Raw genomic sequence first — 16,937 nt, forward strand, 5'->3', positions numbered from 1 at the left:
TCTTTAGGTTTTTTGATTTAGTGCAAACAATGTTGGTGCTGAACTGGTCCTACCTATGCTTGTTAAACTATGTTCAGTATTTTGGTAACCAGTAATCCTCAGCTTGTACAGTAACTTCAAAATACACATTACTGATTTTTTCAACTATTTTACCACATGGATGGAGCTTGGCATTTCTTAAGCATTTCTCTACCTTTAATAGATTCAGACCAGTGGAGTGGAAATATGAGTAATTTCAACACCCTTCAAAATCAATAATTTTCTTTTCAGTGCCTTTGTTTAGTAAGCTCAATGTTATGTACTGTTTTATGGAATATTTTTCAAGCAGATCACTCCCCTACCAACCCAGGATGCTAGGGGCAGAACTGTTTTCCGTTGCCTGTTTTAATTGTTATTGGATCTGACTGCCAAGAGCCCAGCATGCATCATCTGTCACATAGAGATGTGAGAACATTGCTCATGAGAAACTTAAATAATTCTTGTTCAGTGCCTCCACCTCATGTGCTATTCAGCCCTCTTTGTTTGCTGTAATTATTCATTTTTTTAGTACTGATTCTTCATGTTGTAGTTAAATTAGAAGTTACACTTAAAAAAATCAAACAGCATTTAAGCATTTGGGTAAAATTTAATGTGAGTAAAGTATAACTAATGTTTGCTAGGCTAAAGTAAGGATCCAAAGTCATTAAATGTCAATTTGTTAACAAGACACTTGAGCTCTGTATGACCTTATTCTGAAGTTCTCAGTAAGCGCCCTGTTTTTCACTGTAGCACTAGGGACTTTTGTTGCAAGGATATACCTCTATTAGCTACCTTTTATCTCCTTCCATTCCAAGTATCCTTGGTTTGGCCTGTAAAGTCGATGCTAGTGTTTCATTATTCCAGAATTATCCCTTGATTCCCTCAGAGGAGGAGGAAGGGGAGTAAGTGTGGTGCCTCTGGGTGTGTATGCATTGACATCCCAATCTAAATAAATACTTGGTGACCTCCTTTCTTTGGCCAGTCTAAATAATTTGAAGTGTGAAATAGCAATAGAAAGCTAGTTAGCCAGTGCCTCATGGAAAAGATTGTAGTTGTATTTTGTTAATTGGGCATTTATTATGATAACTTCTGAGCATATCAGCTCATAGAGGTTTGTCTCTGCATTAGTGGAGCCTTGGAAAACAATATTAAGTTATCCCATTTCAGTGATGGAGAGCTAAGAGACAAGGGCAGTTCTTAAGGCCATCTTTGATGCATGGAACTGATCTAAAAACCAACTGTAAAATTCTTTATATTCCATATGTTCCCTTTATGAGAACACCATTCAATTTATTTGGCTTTGTGCTTCATAGAACTAAAGGAAATACACAGCAATTGCACTGTTACCAATTATATTATGGAAAAATTCCATGACAAAATAATATAGGGATTCTTGCTACTAACATGAGGTGGTATCACGTGCTCTTTGTATCTAGACTGGGGAAGGTGTCATCTGCTCCAAAAGCTGGTGACCTCAAGAAATGCAGCATTCTGGGGAGCAGGCACTTTGTTCCATTTCTTAATTACAACTTTTCAGCACAGAATCACAGAATATTCTGAGTTGGAAGGGGCCTACAAAGATCAACAAAGGGTTGGTTACAGGCACATGCCTTGATGAAAGGTATCTTTTCATTTTTTATAATTTGACATGATTTTGGTACAACACATTTTAAAGTGTGTTGAAAGTGTGTGGCAGAGTGGGAAGCCAAACCACTACAATGTGGTATACAGAACTACAACTAAAATTCCATCAAAATAGGCTCTCTTATACAGAAACCCATACTTCTCTACTCCTCCCTGCTCCTTTTCCTGTTTTTTCTTTGCCTGACTGCAGTAGAGAGTAGCGGAATTTGTGTCAGTGGGCTTTAGCAATCCTCTCAAAATATTCTTTCTCCTGAGCCTGCTTTGCAAACATTTAGTTGTATCTGGCCATTTTCTACCCTGAGTCTCTCTTTAAAGCTAGGCTTTAGGCTAGCTCTTTAATCTTCACTTTGTGATCTGGAGTTGGTATTGTTTATTCTTTCACCGCAGGAAGTAAGAGTTGTGGCTGTTGCTTCTCTCCAGCTACCATCTGTTTGCTTCTATCTATCTGTGATGGGTTTTTCATGTGCTTTGCAAATAGTCTATCTAATGCTGCCAGACTTTTCTCTCATTCAGTGTCCATCAATAGCTATGATGAAAACAGGGCTCTGAGGGAAAAGTAATAAATAAATGTATGATATGTATGCTTGTGAATTTGCCTTCATTCATAATTTTGTTTTGTAATTAAGTGAAACCGATGCTCTCTGGCAGGAAACTAGGAATTACTCATATGAACACCTGTGAATTCATGATTTCTTTTATTGGACTTGAAGTCCCTTAATCCATTTTTCTTATTCCTAGTCTCAACAGGTGCTTCATCTCACTATTTTATCTAGTCCCACTCTTTGTTGCTTCCTTTAACCACAGAGGAAAAGCCAGCAAGACTTCTGAGTTGTTTTCTTGCCTTTTTGTAATATGTGACTCATAAAGTTTAAAAAAAAAAAAAAAAAAGCCTGAAATTTGGGATGTTACTACTTAACTAAGCATAGCAAAATACCCTTTTTTAACTGACTTTCAGTAAAAGTTGTCATCAGCAAAACATGAGATGTTCCTGAGGAGGCAACAGTGTTGTGACCAGGCTGTGACATGGACATTCTGGAAAATCTTTTTTGTCTCTTTGTCATTGAACAAATGGAAAAGGCCAGTTTTCTATAGTGCTCTGAAATCAGCATGTTTTAGTGATAAAGAAAAGGATTGCTCAAAAATAAAGCCTAGTCCTTTGAAGTCAGTTTTGTTGTTATCAAACAGAGCAGACAGAAGCCTGTATTTTGGGTTTGTAGGTACTGAAAATTACTGTACTATCCCAGATCTGCATGTACTGTGCATATATTCAGTTTAATAAAATGAGGTACCATAATGAAGTTCTGTTTGAAAAATACTTGGATTAACTTTTAATTTTGGAAGCAATTTTTAATGCCTTTTTTTGGCACTTGCCAAATACTCCAAACCTTAGTTTTCATTTGCTTTCCTTTTCTACAGTCCCAAGGATGTCTTCCTGTCATTGAGATTTTTGTCTTTGCCAAGCATCCATTACTGCAATGTTTGAAGCCAGATGAGATTTTTGAGGATGTTCCCATCAGTGGAAACAGCTGTGTCTTTTTTACCTCAGTTGAGTTTTCACACCTTGCTTTAGTAGCTTGATAAAGTTGCGACACTTTTCAGTTCTGTTGTTACTTTTATCTCGGGCACTTTGTTTCCATAGGCTTCCTCGGCACAAGTCTGCATGGCGCAGATATTGAGATGTTGGCTCATTGCCTCTCCTTTTGCGATGAAGTTCTTCCATAAGGAACTTCCCAAATGCTGGATAACATAAAACATTGTGATATATATGAATTCTTTGAAGCTTTACTGATTGAAATCTGTCCTTCAAACAGAATTTGCTCACAGCCCAAAGGCATATCTGCTGTGTCTAAAGCTAACATAGGAGAAAAGCTTGTAAGAGCTTCTGAAATGCAAGCAAATCTTACCTTTAACCTTGTGTCACAGGATACATATAGGAGGGTTTTCTAATCCATGCTATTCTCTCTGCAGTATTTAAATTAGATTATCTGTAATTAATGCTTGCTCCTACTATGGGACCCTTCCTTGAGAAAAGTTTGGAGATGGACAGCCTCGGCTGCTTCTCAGTCGGGAGTTGCTCTGGGCCTTTGGTGTACAGGGCACATCCTGCCTGTGTACCACCAGCCCTTACCTGCTGGTCCCCAGGTCCCCTTCTCTTCTTCTCTCTCTCCTTGGGGGCTCTTTTCCATTGCTGCACAACCACAGTGATTAGGCAGACTTGTCCTCTCTCTTTGTGCACTCTCCCTTCTCTGGACCCTGGGGAAAACTCCATGCTAACACGAGGTTTGAGGTCTGTGTGAACCTCTGCAGTCAAGCCTAGATGATGTAAGTGCATCTCAAGTGCATTGACAGACTCTTGCTGTGACTGTTGTTGTGCCCTAGCCTGGTTTGCATTTGGCACCGTCATTTTCCCGAGAGTGTCTCAAGTCCAGCTGCACATGGCTGTGTTTGTATGACTGCCTACATGTGTGGGGCTGCAGGTCAAAATGGGCTGTGGCCACTGGTTAACTCATGTCTAGAAGCTATATGTCACTATTTTCTCTTAAGCACTTACCACTCTCTCTGCAATTTTAAATGCTGATAAATCACATACACTGAGTTGTTCACTGTTGTCTTTCCTCCTTGTATGTACAGAATCATTACACATCCTGACTTAGCTTACCAGCTCACCCGTGTCTGTAGGAGCCCAGGCTCTGGCAGCACTGAGGAAGGCCATGGCTGGGATTGGGCAGAGGCAGCAGGGAGAGCTGGAGCCCAGGGGCAGTCTGTGCTCCCAGCCTGGTTGCTGCAGAAGGACTGGTAGCCTGGCTAAATAAGCTCCAGCCTGGCCGGCAGCATTGGCCCTTCCATCTCCATTTCTGCTCTTTTATAAATACACTTGAGTTTTAAGTGGATTATTCGCTTCAAGTGAATTCACTACTGGCTGATACTACCCCTTTGATTTTTCTAAAGAGGCTGTGCTTAGGAGTAAGTTTCTATAAATTGGCAGGGCTCATCTGCCTCTGAGATTTTGCAATTGTTATTTCAGGTTACATTTTAAAAAGCACATGTAAGCTAATGTAAGGCTGCTCCATGTAATCTGTCTGTGGTATATCATAAGTCTGGTCAGAAATTGCTGGTGGAAGACACAGAGCCTCAGCACTGGAGCGTATTTAAGAGGATTCTGTGGAATTTCTGAAAACATGAGGCTTGCCTCAGGCCATGTATTGCATAAGGGAGTTGTGCAATCCCAAACTGCCTAAAGTCTGTCATAATTTGTATGCTTTGTGTACTTGCCTTTCTTTTCTACCTTCCTTTTCACAGCTGTGGGTGAGAATCTATTTTTTTACTCTTGGACAAATGAGAAAATAAGACTTAATGTATGGAAAAAGGCAGAGCCTTTTTCTGTGTGTGTGCAGCCTGTGCCATCTAAAATCAGACCAGGTAATGCCTTCCAGACAGTGTAAACTTCAGGAGGTGCACTCAGTGCTCCAGGTGGCTCTTGAGGGGACATCAGACCTCTCTGAGGTCTGCATGAGCAGGTGCACTTTGTACATACTCAGAATATCTGGGCTAGCAGAAGTAAACTGTGGGCAAGGAATGAAGATCCAGAAACCAGTTATTGTCTCGCTGCTGCATGCTACTGATAATCAATGTTCCTAGAGTCCCTGCTTGTACCAGGAGCACCTTATTCCGAAGTACAAGGACTCCTGGGAGTTAACTGGTTTGACTGATTCCATTTGCTACTTGGCTTGAGAGGGAAGAAATTAAAGCCACAGTTGTGGTAAGAGGAGTGTGAAATGTTTGCAGATGAAGAGGAAGTTATTCTAAATGTTTGGGCTTTTGTAGTCACCAAAAAATAATGAATCATAATTTTTGTAAAGGAATTCTTTCAAAGTCTAGATGAAACTGCTTGAAAAAAAGAGATTTGAAATTTTAATGTGAACATTCATCACTCAATGTTTGTTTTAAATTTTGTATTAAGATGGAGCCCGTGATGGTGAATCAGACAAAGCAGAAGGAGATAATTTCACTCAAACATCATGGGCCTTAAAGGCAATGATAAATGCCAATGAAGTAATTACTCTTCTAGTTCCAGTCACAAATGACCCTTTATTGCTGCTTTTTGGTCAAAGCACATTTTTAGACCATCTTAATTGTCTAAGTGTTGTGATTCCCTGGGGTATCTCTTTCCCTATCATCTTCTGCCTAATTCCATTTTAATGGCTTTTAATACACTTTAAAAACCTTAGTATGATAGGTGTTAGATTCTAGTAAGTTTGTGGCAGGATGTCCCAGGCAAAGTAATCTCTGCCAACTTGCATGGATCATACAATCTGTTTTTTTCAATTTCAGTGTCTTTATGCAGAGCACTTGTCAAATTAAGCATTCTCCTGATTTCACTGGAATTATAAGGTAGAACTCAGTATGTTTGGCTCCTATCACTTAAAGCAGTCAGCACCATTAATTGGTAATCTTGGGAAGTTATTTATTCTGATCTTTAGGACACAGTGATGCAGTGAAATGCTTTACTTTTTGATTTTTAAACCACTCCGGTTGCTATCTTTTTTTTTTTTTTTTTTTTTTTTTTTTTTTTTTTTTTTTTTTTTTTTTTTTTTTTTAAGAATTTAGAATTTACTGGGCTGAGTATTTACAAATTAAATTTCACAGAACATTTTGTTCTCAGATTTAAATCCTGCATACCAAGTGCCTGCTTGGGGCAAAGACAAAAATAAAAAGTTAGCTTTAATACTCCAAAACTGGTTGAATAAATCCTCTGCAGCTGGCCTGCGTGATATGTGCCCAGTGACAGCAAGCGGCAATGAGAATTCAGAGGGATAGGGAGGGCTCTGTGCTGTCAGATGTTACAGTGTTTTATTGCTTTGGCTGGGAAGGGCAGGAATGTGTAGGTATCTCCACTGCTCAGTGTAAGGGTGCAAACTGGTTCCCTCAGGCATGTATGTGGACAAAACTGCTGCACAAGTGTGCAATGTTGCCTTCTGCATATGTTTGTACATGCTCTGGACTTTTCCAGCTTTGAAACTGTGGTTAAAGCCTCAAAGGCAGTGTTTGAGTCTGCAGCAGCTGAGAATACCTTTCCAGCACTGGAGGTTCCCGTGTGGTTGAGTGTCTGTCCCATCCTTGGTGAGAAATTGTCTAACCTGTACTGTGGTGTTTGTCAAGGGAAGTTCTTGGAGACTCATTTAAATGTTCAAGCCAGCGCAGTACAGGTTACAATTGTCTGTACTTGTGGGTGAGATGTCAGGAACTGTTAGGGGTTGGAGACTGTTTTTTCTGCCTGTGCTGTTCTCACTACCAGCTCTGTTCGTCCAACTGTCTCTCATCACTTTGCCTCTCTTTCTAATATAACCTAGCTCAAGGGAAAACTGGCTTAAATCTGAACCTTGGAAAGTTAAGAATTAAAAGATTGACTAATGAAATTTCCTGAATAGTTCAGGAAAATAAATTTTGGAATACAAAGTTATGAAGGCTGTGACTGGTTCACATGAGCAACTTGCAGCAAGGTCATGTTTTCCTCTGATAGTGCATCAACAGGAATTTGGAAATCCTGATTTTACTCAGGCAGTGTGAGCAGAGTGCTTTTGGCCATGCTCTGCAGTGCCATCTCTGTGAATCAAGCTCCATTCTCAGGCTCCAGAGAGCTTACAGGTTCTCTAGAAAGAAGCACAAGAGTAACTACAGTGAGTGAGACCAGATTTACAGAACTGGCCTCTGGAACACAGAATGGCAGAAAAGAAGAAAACATAGAGGCTTTCATTAGTTCATCAGAAATACACTAATAGAGACTTTAAAAAGAAATTTGTATGTATTGTATGGTAAACAAATTTCCGGCAAAATGAGGTGAGAATAAAACTTCCCTTGGAGACAATTTGGCCAATGGTTTCTGACAGGGTTGATTTTTTTTTTTTTTTTTCCCCCTCTTCCTGTGTCATTTGTAGGGATCATCCATTGAAATTATGCTCTGTCTTACAGGGACCCCTGGCTTGAGCAAGCGCATGACAATTCTTAGGATGCCTGTGCTGAAAGACTTCTCTTAATGCACCTTGACAGGGTTTGGTTTGATTTGTTCCAGAATGGGATTGCCCTTGTTTCTGTCACTTCAGGCTCATGATCTGGTCCCCAGGACTCGAACAGGACTGAGGGACGCATGGCAAGATTGTGTTACCTGTGCACAGGAGGTTGGTGAAATCTAGGATGAATAGCTTGTGATTTTTCAGCTATCTGGTCTGAAGCAAGGGACAGGAAAACTTCTTTCTTGATGGAAGATAAATGCAGAGCAATGAGAGGAGGTAAAAAATCCTTAGGAAAACTTAAATCAGAAGAGACGCAGCACTCTCAGTGGGCCAAATCTTTCGGTTGTGTATGTGAGCATTACTTGTATAACTTCAAGAGGGTACATGCTTTAACTGAGCATGTACCAGCTGAGGACTTGGCCCATAATGTCCTTTATAAAGCTTTGGTTCCTCCCCAAATAGTTTTTCCCTCTCTCTTTAAAGGGCACCTGTTGTTGGTGGAATTGGTGATGATACTGGATTAGTGCACATGTGGTCAGCTTGCTTGGCCTCAGCCCTTTGGACCCAAAATGAACTCCATCTGCTGTTGCCTAGAGCAGGTGCTTCATCCAGCCCGAGCAGCTGTTTGAATGTACTCTGTCATAGCCAAGAGGAGGGGGGAGGTCCCCTGGAGTACCCAGAGGAACAACTGATCAGCAGCAAGGAAGGAAACAGGGAAGTGTGCCATGGAGACCCGGTTTTTATACCCAGCAGACAAAAGTTGTTCTGGCATTTCCTCATGGAAATAGGGAACAGTGGCTGTCACTCTGCATCTACTGAGCCTGCCCAGTACCATGATGGACTATGGTTCCCAAAACGAGGCTGAGGGACTACTAAAGACCAGCAGGGCTGGTTGTAGTCACTGTGAATGTCTCAGCAAAAGCGAGACTGGTCGCAGAACAGTGCACAGGCTAGTGCCCTGCTACCTGTGATAGCTTGGGCTTCCCATTCACACTGTTAGAGGGAGGAAAACAAAAGCAGAGATAATCTGGGGTGTGAAGCAGCTACAGGGAGCAGTGCCAGGGAATAGAGGCAGAGGGGATGACCTGGGGGTATATGGAGATGTGATGGTTGGGAGTTTGAGGTCAGAGTTTGAGGACAGGGCACAGGTAGTTTGTATCAGAGATAAAGTGGCAGCATCCCATGATTAGAGTGATGGGGACAGGACAAGGATGCAGGTTTTGTGGAGTAAGGGAATCATAGCCTTCAAAGGGATGAGGGCAGCTTGGAGTAAGGGCAGCCCAGACCTACAGCAAGAGGTAGTGGGGAGTACCTTGCAGAGCATGGAGTCTCACAGGATAAGCTGTTCAAAGTAATTTCCATCACTGGTGTCACAAACAGCCCTTTCCAAGGCCCTTCCACCATTCCTTCAATTTATTCCCCTTCAACTCTTGTTACTGACCTAGCAGCGGTTCCTGTGCAGTCCTGAACTCTGATTATTCCCATGCTGTTAGCAACAGAGCTCCTGGCCTCCCTTTCCAGGAGCAGGCACACATTGGTTGTGTCTGCATAAGTCGCTGTCAGCATTAACATCAAGTTCAGTGTGACCCTCTTTCCTGTATTCATTAAAGCTACCAGAATCCTGCCACTTTCTCTGATAGGCTCACTTTGTGTCCCTGTCCTGTGTGTGGTTTTTGTCATATCCCATCAGCAAGACTTTTCATTCTGTGTATCTTTGCTGATTTATCAATAGGGTTTGCACTGAACCTCCATAAGGAGGGGTAAATGCTAAGCAAGGATACTTCCTTGTACAGCTGTAAAAGGATTGATTATTCAAGCCAGATTTCATTACAGCATAGCCTAAGAGTAGGAGAAAACGTGAATATCAGAGGCCTCTCTGTGTCAGGAAATGGGATTTCTGCAGGTGCTCCATTGTAAATGCTTCTAATGCTTGGCACATGGCACTGCAGAATCCTGATTCAGGATGCAAGAATGTCTCATGACCCCTGCCATGAAAACTGGTGTCTGGCCGTGTTTGGAAATCAGCCGTCAATGATGACAGTAGATGAGTATGGGTAAAATGAGCAGCTTGGCTTCAGCACTAAGCAAGACTTGTTTAAACATTGTAAATACAGATGTCCAATTCATATTTTGAATAATAAATATTGTGAACTTTTCTGTAGCAAGTGGTAAGAAGCTGAATCAGCTTTCTTCATCAGGTCACTGCCTTCACAGAATTTGCAAGTGTTACAAAGTATTTCATCCCTTTACAGGATTAAGTAAGATTGGTAACTAAGTCATGTATAGAATTGCACAGAAATAGTCTTGGTAACCAAGTATATTGATTTAAAGTTACCTATGTGGTGGAGGGAAGTTGTTTCCATTTTGGTTTATATGTTTTTGGGGTTGGTCAGGTTATGCAGCTGACTTCAGTTGTTTATTCTTTTGGATGAAAATCTGCAGCTGTACAGGCCTGTACAATTTCTGTCCCAGTGTAGCTCTTCTATCAGGTATTCCTGCTATTTGGTTTGCCTCTACATGAAAACTAAGGAATTGGAAAAATAGTACCAGAAACTCTACATGAATGAAATTCTCAAGGCTGTTACGGAAAGAGATGTGTTAGGAGTAGGGTGTTTCTGTGCTCATTCTGTTCTCACGTCCCTTGGACAAGTCACTGTTACAAGTGGAAAGAAACACCACACACAACTGTTACCAGTGTGTGATGCAGCTCTGTGCCAGGGGAAGTGTCCTCTGACATGCTCCCGTGGATGTACCAGCAACAGTTCTGTGCTGCCTCCTTATCTGCCTGATAGCATGGCTGGGAGATACCCACACCCATTGATCAAGTGGCAGCTGCTGCCCTGCCTCCTTCCTCTGCACTTCTCTTCCTCAGCTTCCTTGGACTCAAGATGAATAAACTACAGCTTTTCAAACCTTGGTGAAGTAATAAATTCTTGGTAAAAGCCAATCCAAATACCATTTTCAGAGTGACCCTGTATTTAAGTGTGGCAATGCATTTAATTTGGTATTCTCGAGGTTTTTAACAACCTTTTTGAAGCATCTGTCTTTTGGTGATTAAAATGTAATTAGGTACCAAGGATTTAAACCATCCTGAAGGATTTGTGGCAGCATCCTGTCTGGTGAAGAACAATGTTTGGATGTGGTAGATCATAATTTACTAACTGCTGGATTAAGACTAAGGAAATAATGAGCTTGTTAGCAGGCCTCCACATTTAGGGGATCTGGAGAGCAAAGAGGTTTACTTTATATGAGGCCCATGTTATGCTGTGCAGGAGTTCCCAGATCAGGGTCAAAAATACTGAGAGGGCCCTTTCACCAGAAAGACACAAATTATCTTACTGCCAGTAGGAAAAACAGCCTTTAAGTGGTGAGTAAACAGAGTGTCAGCAATGGACTTGGAGAGAAGGGCAGCACACAGTCAGAGCCAGTGACATTCTTCACACCTGCTGTGGGGCATAACAGTAGCTGACTGCCTCAGCCTGTGGCACTACAAGCAGAGCATTGTGCTGTGACACAGCCTGGGCAGCGACTGAATTACACACCGATTAGGTCTTCGGCTTCTCCCTGTCACTGTGGACAATGGAGGATCAGAGAAGTGGACATGAGAGCTTTAGCAGGCCTTGTGCTCTCCAGCAGAGGAGGATTAGTTTGTAAATGGTAAATTGTGTTGGGGCCAAGATTCGTAAAACTGAACTCTTGCCCTGCTGCTGCCTCAAAGGCAAAGGCTCTGCAGAAAAGCCCTTCTCCCCCGCTTCTGCTAAATGCTGTGATCAGGGCAGTAGTGGGCATATGGAATCTGTTCCTCCTTTCCTCTGCCAAAGAAGGAAGAAGAAACTGGTACATTTTACAAATTTTTGCTGCTCACCATCTCTTACTGTCTTTTCTAAGGAAGGGCATGGGATTAAATTAATCAGTCTTCTGCCATTTCCACAGGGATACGGATTTGTCTTTCACCAAGGTGCTGCTGGCTGGTTCACTGCCTGCTGGAGGCTGTATCTAAGACCTGGTTTAACCTGAAGCATGCACTTCCTCAGGAGGTCTGCAGCAGGGCTGGAGGACTGCAAACACTGCATCCCTTCCCTTCTGTCACCCACTTCCACACGGCTGCACTGCCTGTGCTGTGCTCTCAGCTCCCTCACCCTGAAATGTTCCTCATGATGGTTTGTAGAGAGCTGCCTTGGAGCAGGCTTTGCTTTTGGTGGCAGTATCTCTTGTTGCCATGTCGTTTGTGAAGAAGATGGCTTTATCCTTGCCTTTCTTCCACTGGGACTAGCTGCTCTACCCACAGGCACCAAAAGTGGCAAATCTTCCATGATCTTTTAAATTTTTCAATTGAAGCTCTACATCACATGAACTTCTTGGTTTTTTTTGAGAGGTAAAGACTTCTTTCTCTCTCTCTCTGTCTCTCTCTCTCTCTTTTTTTTTTTTTTTTTTTTTTTTTTTTTTTAGAAACAGCACCAAATAAAATCACAAACACCAAAACCCAAGAAAACCAAAACTGACAGAGAAAAATAATCAAAACCCACACATTGAACCCAAGTTGGAGAAACAACTGCTTTGTGTGACTGCTACAGTCTACAGTCCATGGGAGTACAAAGCATTCCCAGTCTGGTCTTGCACATCCACTCCCTATACCTGTTAAGAGCTTTTAGGCATGAGCATAGACATGGAGATGGGCAGGAGTAGTTTGCCAAGCAAATGTTTATCTGTGAGCCCCATCTTATTTTCTTGAACTAAAGATTTCAGTGTGATAAAGTGGACATTTTAAAGCATTAATGGAGATAGGGAGGGATGTAACTGCACTTAATCTGAGGTTGGATTAGGCATCCTCATATCTCAGAGTGTGCTATTAAATAGCAAAGTATATGAGCAATGGAAATACGTCCTTTTTAATCTGTAAAAAGAAAAGTTTTGAAAATCCATCAGTCTTTCAGATTATCTTAAGGCATATTTATCCTGAATCATCACAGGGGAAATCAACAGGGGTGTTTTTGTTAATGACATAAAAATATAAATGTGGTTGAATATATGGAAAATTGTGTCTTGTTCCAGTTGTCTTTATTACTGCAATAAATGATACCAACTCTCTCTTCCTACAGGCTTTATCTCATCTGTTTATTGTGCTGGCATTTATTTTGTTTTGAGCTGAGGAACAATGCATACCTAGATACTGTAAGGCTGTAGAGGCTTTATGAACATACCATTTAAAAGGAATTGTTTCTTCTCTGGTTATTAGTTTGAACTGAGAAAAGATACTCATACTTCATATTCCTGAAAGAAATAGCAGGCTTACTCTGCAGTTCTGAGTAATCTGCTCGTAAATTATCCATTCCAGAAAATGCCCAAATCTCTCCCACCTATTTTCTCTAATAGGTGGCAAATTCTTAGTAGCTCTCAAAAATGTCACAGGTCTGCAGGGCATGAAGGCATTCCTTTTTTTGGGGGTGTGTTTTTTTGTTGTTATTGTTGTTCGGGGTTTTTTGTTTGTTTGAGTTTTTTGTAAAGCTTGGTAAAAAATATATGAATGAGAAATTCAGCTGTTATTCAACATAGTACTGACAGCTGAGAGTTCATTTTCAAAACTGGAAAATAAAAGCTATTCTAAGTAGTCAGTGCTGGTTTTACTGCTATGGAGTATTTCAGAGGTAAGTTTTGAAGAAAAGAAAAAGGAAAATCAGTCATTCACAAGTGCTGATACAGGAATGACAGAGGTTAATACCACTGACATCATGTTGGAACTGTATAGCATTTTGTTAATGGTTATTAATGCCCTGCTGCTGGGAGACAGACAATGCCAGCTGCCATTAGTGTGGTGCCTCTGCGGGTGTGCCTGGGCCCCTGCTCGGGAAGGACAGGGCCCTGAGGAAGGCTCAAATCTACTCCCTCCACTGAAACAGGAGGAGAGGAGACACTGAGAGAAGGCACTTGCAGTGCCTTGCTCAGAACAGGGCTTGGAGAGTGAAGCAGGAGCTGCAGACACCTACGGTGCCATATCCAGGAGAACTTGTGTTCCATTCAGATCTCCAGGACTAAACTCAAGATACACATCCTTTGGAAGAAAACAGCAAGAGATTCAGATAGACATGCATGGAAATTTTGCCAGGAAGCCTGGGGAAGAAGCCTAGGTTCATGTAAGTGAGCTCAGAGCTTTGTACATCAGTGGAAAGGAGTCAGAAATGCTACAGACTGAAGGAGAAAAGCCCTTGAGAGGAAGGGAAAGGAACTTTGTAATGGCAGAATGATGATGGATATGGAACAATTAATTAGCTTTGACTACATCATATCCATTGTACATCTAGATTTGTGGGTTTAGCTGCCTCACTTGGGGCTGGCTATTACTTTGTGTAATACCTTTGAATTTCATCCACCATAAGGGAATGAAACAGATAGAGAAAAGTGCAATATATCAGTGTAGCATATCAAATTGAGACAGGCATTTTTAGCAGTCTGTACTGAACAGAGGTTTAAGCCTGCATTAGATTATTCCTTAAGTGCATTGTTGTTATGACAAATCTGAAAGGAGCTAAAAGCATTTCAGTACATCAAAAAAGGAAACTGATTTCCTTTCCCATAGCCTGGACCAAAAAATGGGATTGCCAGCCAGTCTTACATGGGCTGGCCATGTACTACACAATCACCCACTGATGAATGGGAGCAGAACACCTGGACATGAGTTGTGAGTCCTGTGGGAGTAACTGGCTCACCAGGCCTCTCCAAATTTTTCAGCTTCTGGATCTCTTTAAATGCTGGTGCAATGTAACCTGAATAATGCCCTGGGAACGTTTAGCCAAGAAACTCCTGATGACATGAGGACATTTTGATGATGACTGCTATCTGATGTGCCACAGAGACTATTGTACTCTCTTTCATGCTAATTAAAAACTAGTATACCACTACTTACATTTGATGGCATGAACCTCAGGTTTGGGGACACAATTTAATTTTAAACCCCATTAATTTTGCACACCCATTAATTATTGGAAATAAATGGAAACAATCATGCAATACTGTACATGTAGTCCCCAATTATGCAGCCTAATATTCAAACACAATGATTTCTACAGACTATTTTCTCTGGTGACTTTTCAAAGAGTTGCCCATAGAAATAGATTGCAGTCAGTTTCTCTCAGTGCAAAGAATGAGCAGCAGGTCAAGGGGAGCAGTTTTCCCCCTCTGCATGGCATTCGGTGTCATCATTACTGCAGGTAAATTGTTTGTCTGGTTTTGAGGATTTTCTTTAATTTTTTTTTCTTTTTTTCCTTTTCTTTAGCTACCTAAAATGGTTCATGTTACTCTTTCCAGTAGCTCAGATGTCAAAAAAATAAACTCTTGCTCATTAACTTCTAATCTTTGATTACTCTTTTTAATTACTCTTTGAATACTCTTCACTTTGTTGGTAAATAATATTTAGAAGAATTTAGAATGGCTGGGACTCAAGCTTGACTTTTCATTTGCATTTCAAACTGGAGCAAACCAAACAAAGCAGAATGAAGCTCGGGAAGCTTCTACTCACCCCAGTCAGTGCAGGTTAGCCCCTGCAAGCTCATGTATTTCTAGGCTTTGCCTCTTGACATTTTTCTTCTAAGGGTGAGGAAAGAGGAGAATTTGTCTTTAATTAACACTTAACAGAGCAGCAATGAGCCTCTAAAAGGTGCTCTTATCTTAAAGTAATAAACAATTAATACAAGGCCATTTCTGAAGGATAAAATGGCAGTTTGACTGGGATGGGGTTCTTTTGGTGGGTTTGGGTTTCTTTGCATATAGGGAAATATGGTAACCAATGCCTCTTATTATGCCTATAATATAACTGACTCTGGAAGCTTGATTTATTGTTTTGGATTTGTATCTAGTGAAAAAGAAGTTAAAAATAATTTTCAAAACCTAATCTCTAGCAGATGAAAATCTTGCAGAAAAACAGTCAGGTATATTCCAATGCACTGAGACTTGAGTCTCCTTCTGAGTTTTGCATTATGAGTCAGTTTAAAATACTTCACTTCTTTCAGGTTTTGACTATGTTGGCATTTCCCTATAGTTGCCAAAGTGGTGCCTGTCTGGAAATTAATCATCCTGTATTGGTGTAAACATGAAGAGCTTATCTGGAAACCTGCGTGGGATGGTTGAAAGTGCCATGGGCTGGTTATTAGTGTGCATGACAGAACCATACATTGAGCTATTTCTGGCTGTGTTTTGGGGGGCTTGAGGTGAATTCTGAGTCTGTTTATTGACCCTAATGTGTGTGTGTTTTCTTCTTTCATGGAAAGAGAATAGGGCTTTTGAATGGGTCAAGACAACAGAAATCATCTAGGACTTCCTTGTGATGTATCATTTGTACAAGATTTCCTTGTATCACTTGTACAAGACTTCCTTGTATCACTTGTATCACTATTGTGTGCCAAGTTACCTGCACCGGCATTGTGAGAGCAGCAGCAAAAGGTTCACATAATTATTAAATGGACTTTTATGGGTAAAGGACATACCTTTCTTCTAGAAAGAGGCAGTATCCTACCCAGCTTCACTCAAGCAACAGCAGGAGTTTTAGAATCACAGAATGGCCTGGGTTGTGGGGACCTTAAAGATCATCTCGTTCCAACCTCTCTGCCCTGGGCAGGGACACCTTCCACTAGACCAGAGTTGCTCAGAGCCCCATCCAACCTGGCCTTGAAACACTTACATCCACACTTCTCTGGGCAAGTTGTACCAGTGGTTCATCACTCTTGCAGTAAATAATTTCTTAATATCTAATCTAAACTTATTTTCTTTCATTTTAAAACCATTCCTCCTATGTGATCCCATGCCCTGATGAGAAGTCCCTTCCCATGTCTTGTAAGCCCCCTTTAGGTACTGGAAGGTGCTAAAAAAATCTCCTCAGAGCCTTCTCTTCTTCAGGCTGAACAGCCCCAACTCTCTCAGCCTGTCAAATTTCTTTAGTGTTTGAAAAATGCTGAGGAGTACTTGTTTTTCTGCCTTTCTTCCCCTCCTCCTTACAAAATTGAAGGACTTGCACTCCTGTTACTTCATGGGAGATATACTAATTCAGCATAGGCTGCATGAACAGATTCTATATGAACAGGTTTACAGAGTTGTGTTGCCAAATTGATAATACCAGAGAAGGTGTAACAGCATAAGGAAACATGAAATTTAATGTCTTAATTAAAGGTGCAAACTGCATACATGAGCAAACTGCAAAGCTATTCAAACTGAAGGAAATGAGGGGATCTGATTTCATTGAGAGCTGAAGGTGTCAAATAAGCACCTTGAGTAGAA

The 16,937-nt window shown here is 41.2% G+C and overlaps 1 protein-coding gene and 1 long non-coding RNA gene across 4 annotated transcripts in view; one reads left to right on the plus strand and one right to left on the minus strand.

Annotated features, from left to right (window-relative positions):
- Nucleotides 1-16,937, plus strand: part of LOC120753752 (uncharacterized) — a 32,362-nt gene that overhangs the window by 13,965 nt on the left and 1,460 nt on the right. For 2 of the 3 annotated variants that reach the window (XR_005701217.2, XR_005701215.2), the window contains one exon: nucleotides 11,607-12,125. The exons of the other annotated variant lie outside the window; for it this stretch is intronic. This is a non-coding gene — a long non-coding RNA (uncharacterized LOC120753752). Of the gene's footprint in view, nucleotides 1-11,606; nucleotides 12,126-16,937 lie in introns of those variants that run through there. 3 annotated transcript variants of the gene reach the window in all.
- LOC120753751 (ferritin light chain-like) overlaps nucleotides 1-16,937 on the minus strand; it is a 56,015-nt gene that overhangs the window by 7,741 nt on the left and 31,337 nt on the right. The gene's annotated exons all lie outside the window — the stretch shown is intronic.

Source organism: Hirundo rustica, chromosome 6, assembly GCF_015227805.2.
Source record: "Hirundo rustica isolate bHirRus1 chromosome 6, bHirRus1.pri.v3, whole genome shotgun sequence".
NCBI lineage: Eukaryota > Metazoa > Chordata > Aves > Passeriformes > Hirundinidae > Hirundo > Hirundo rustica.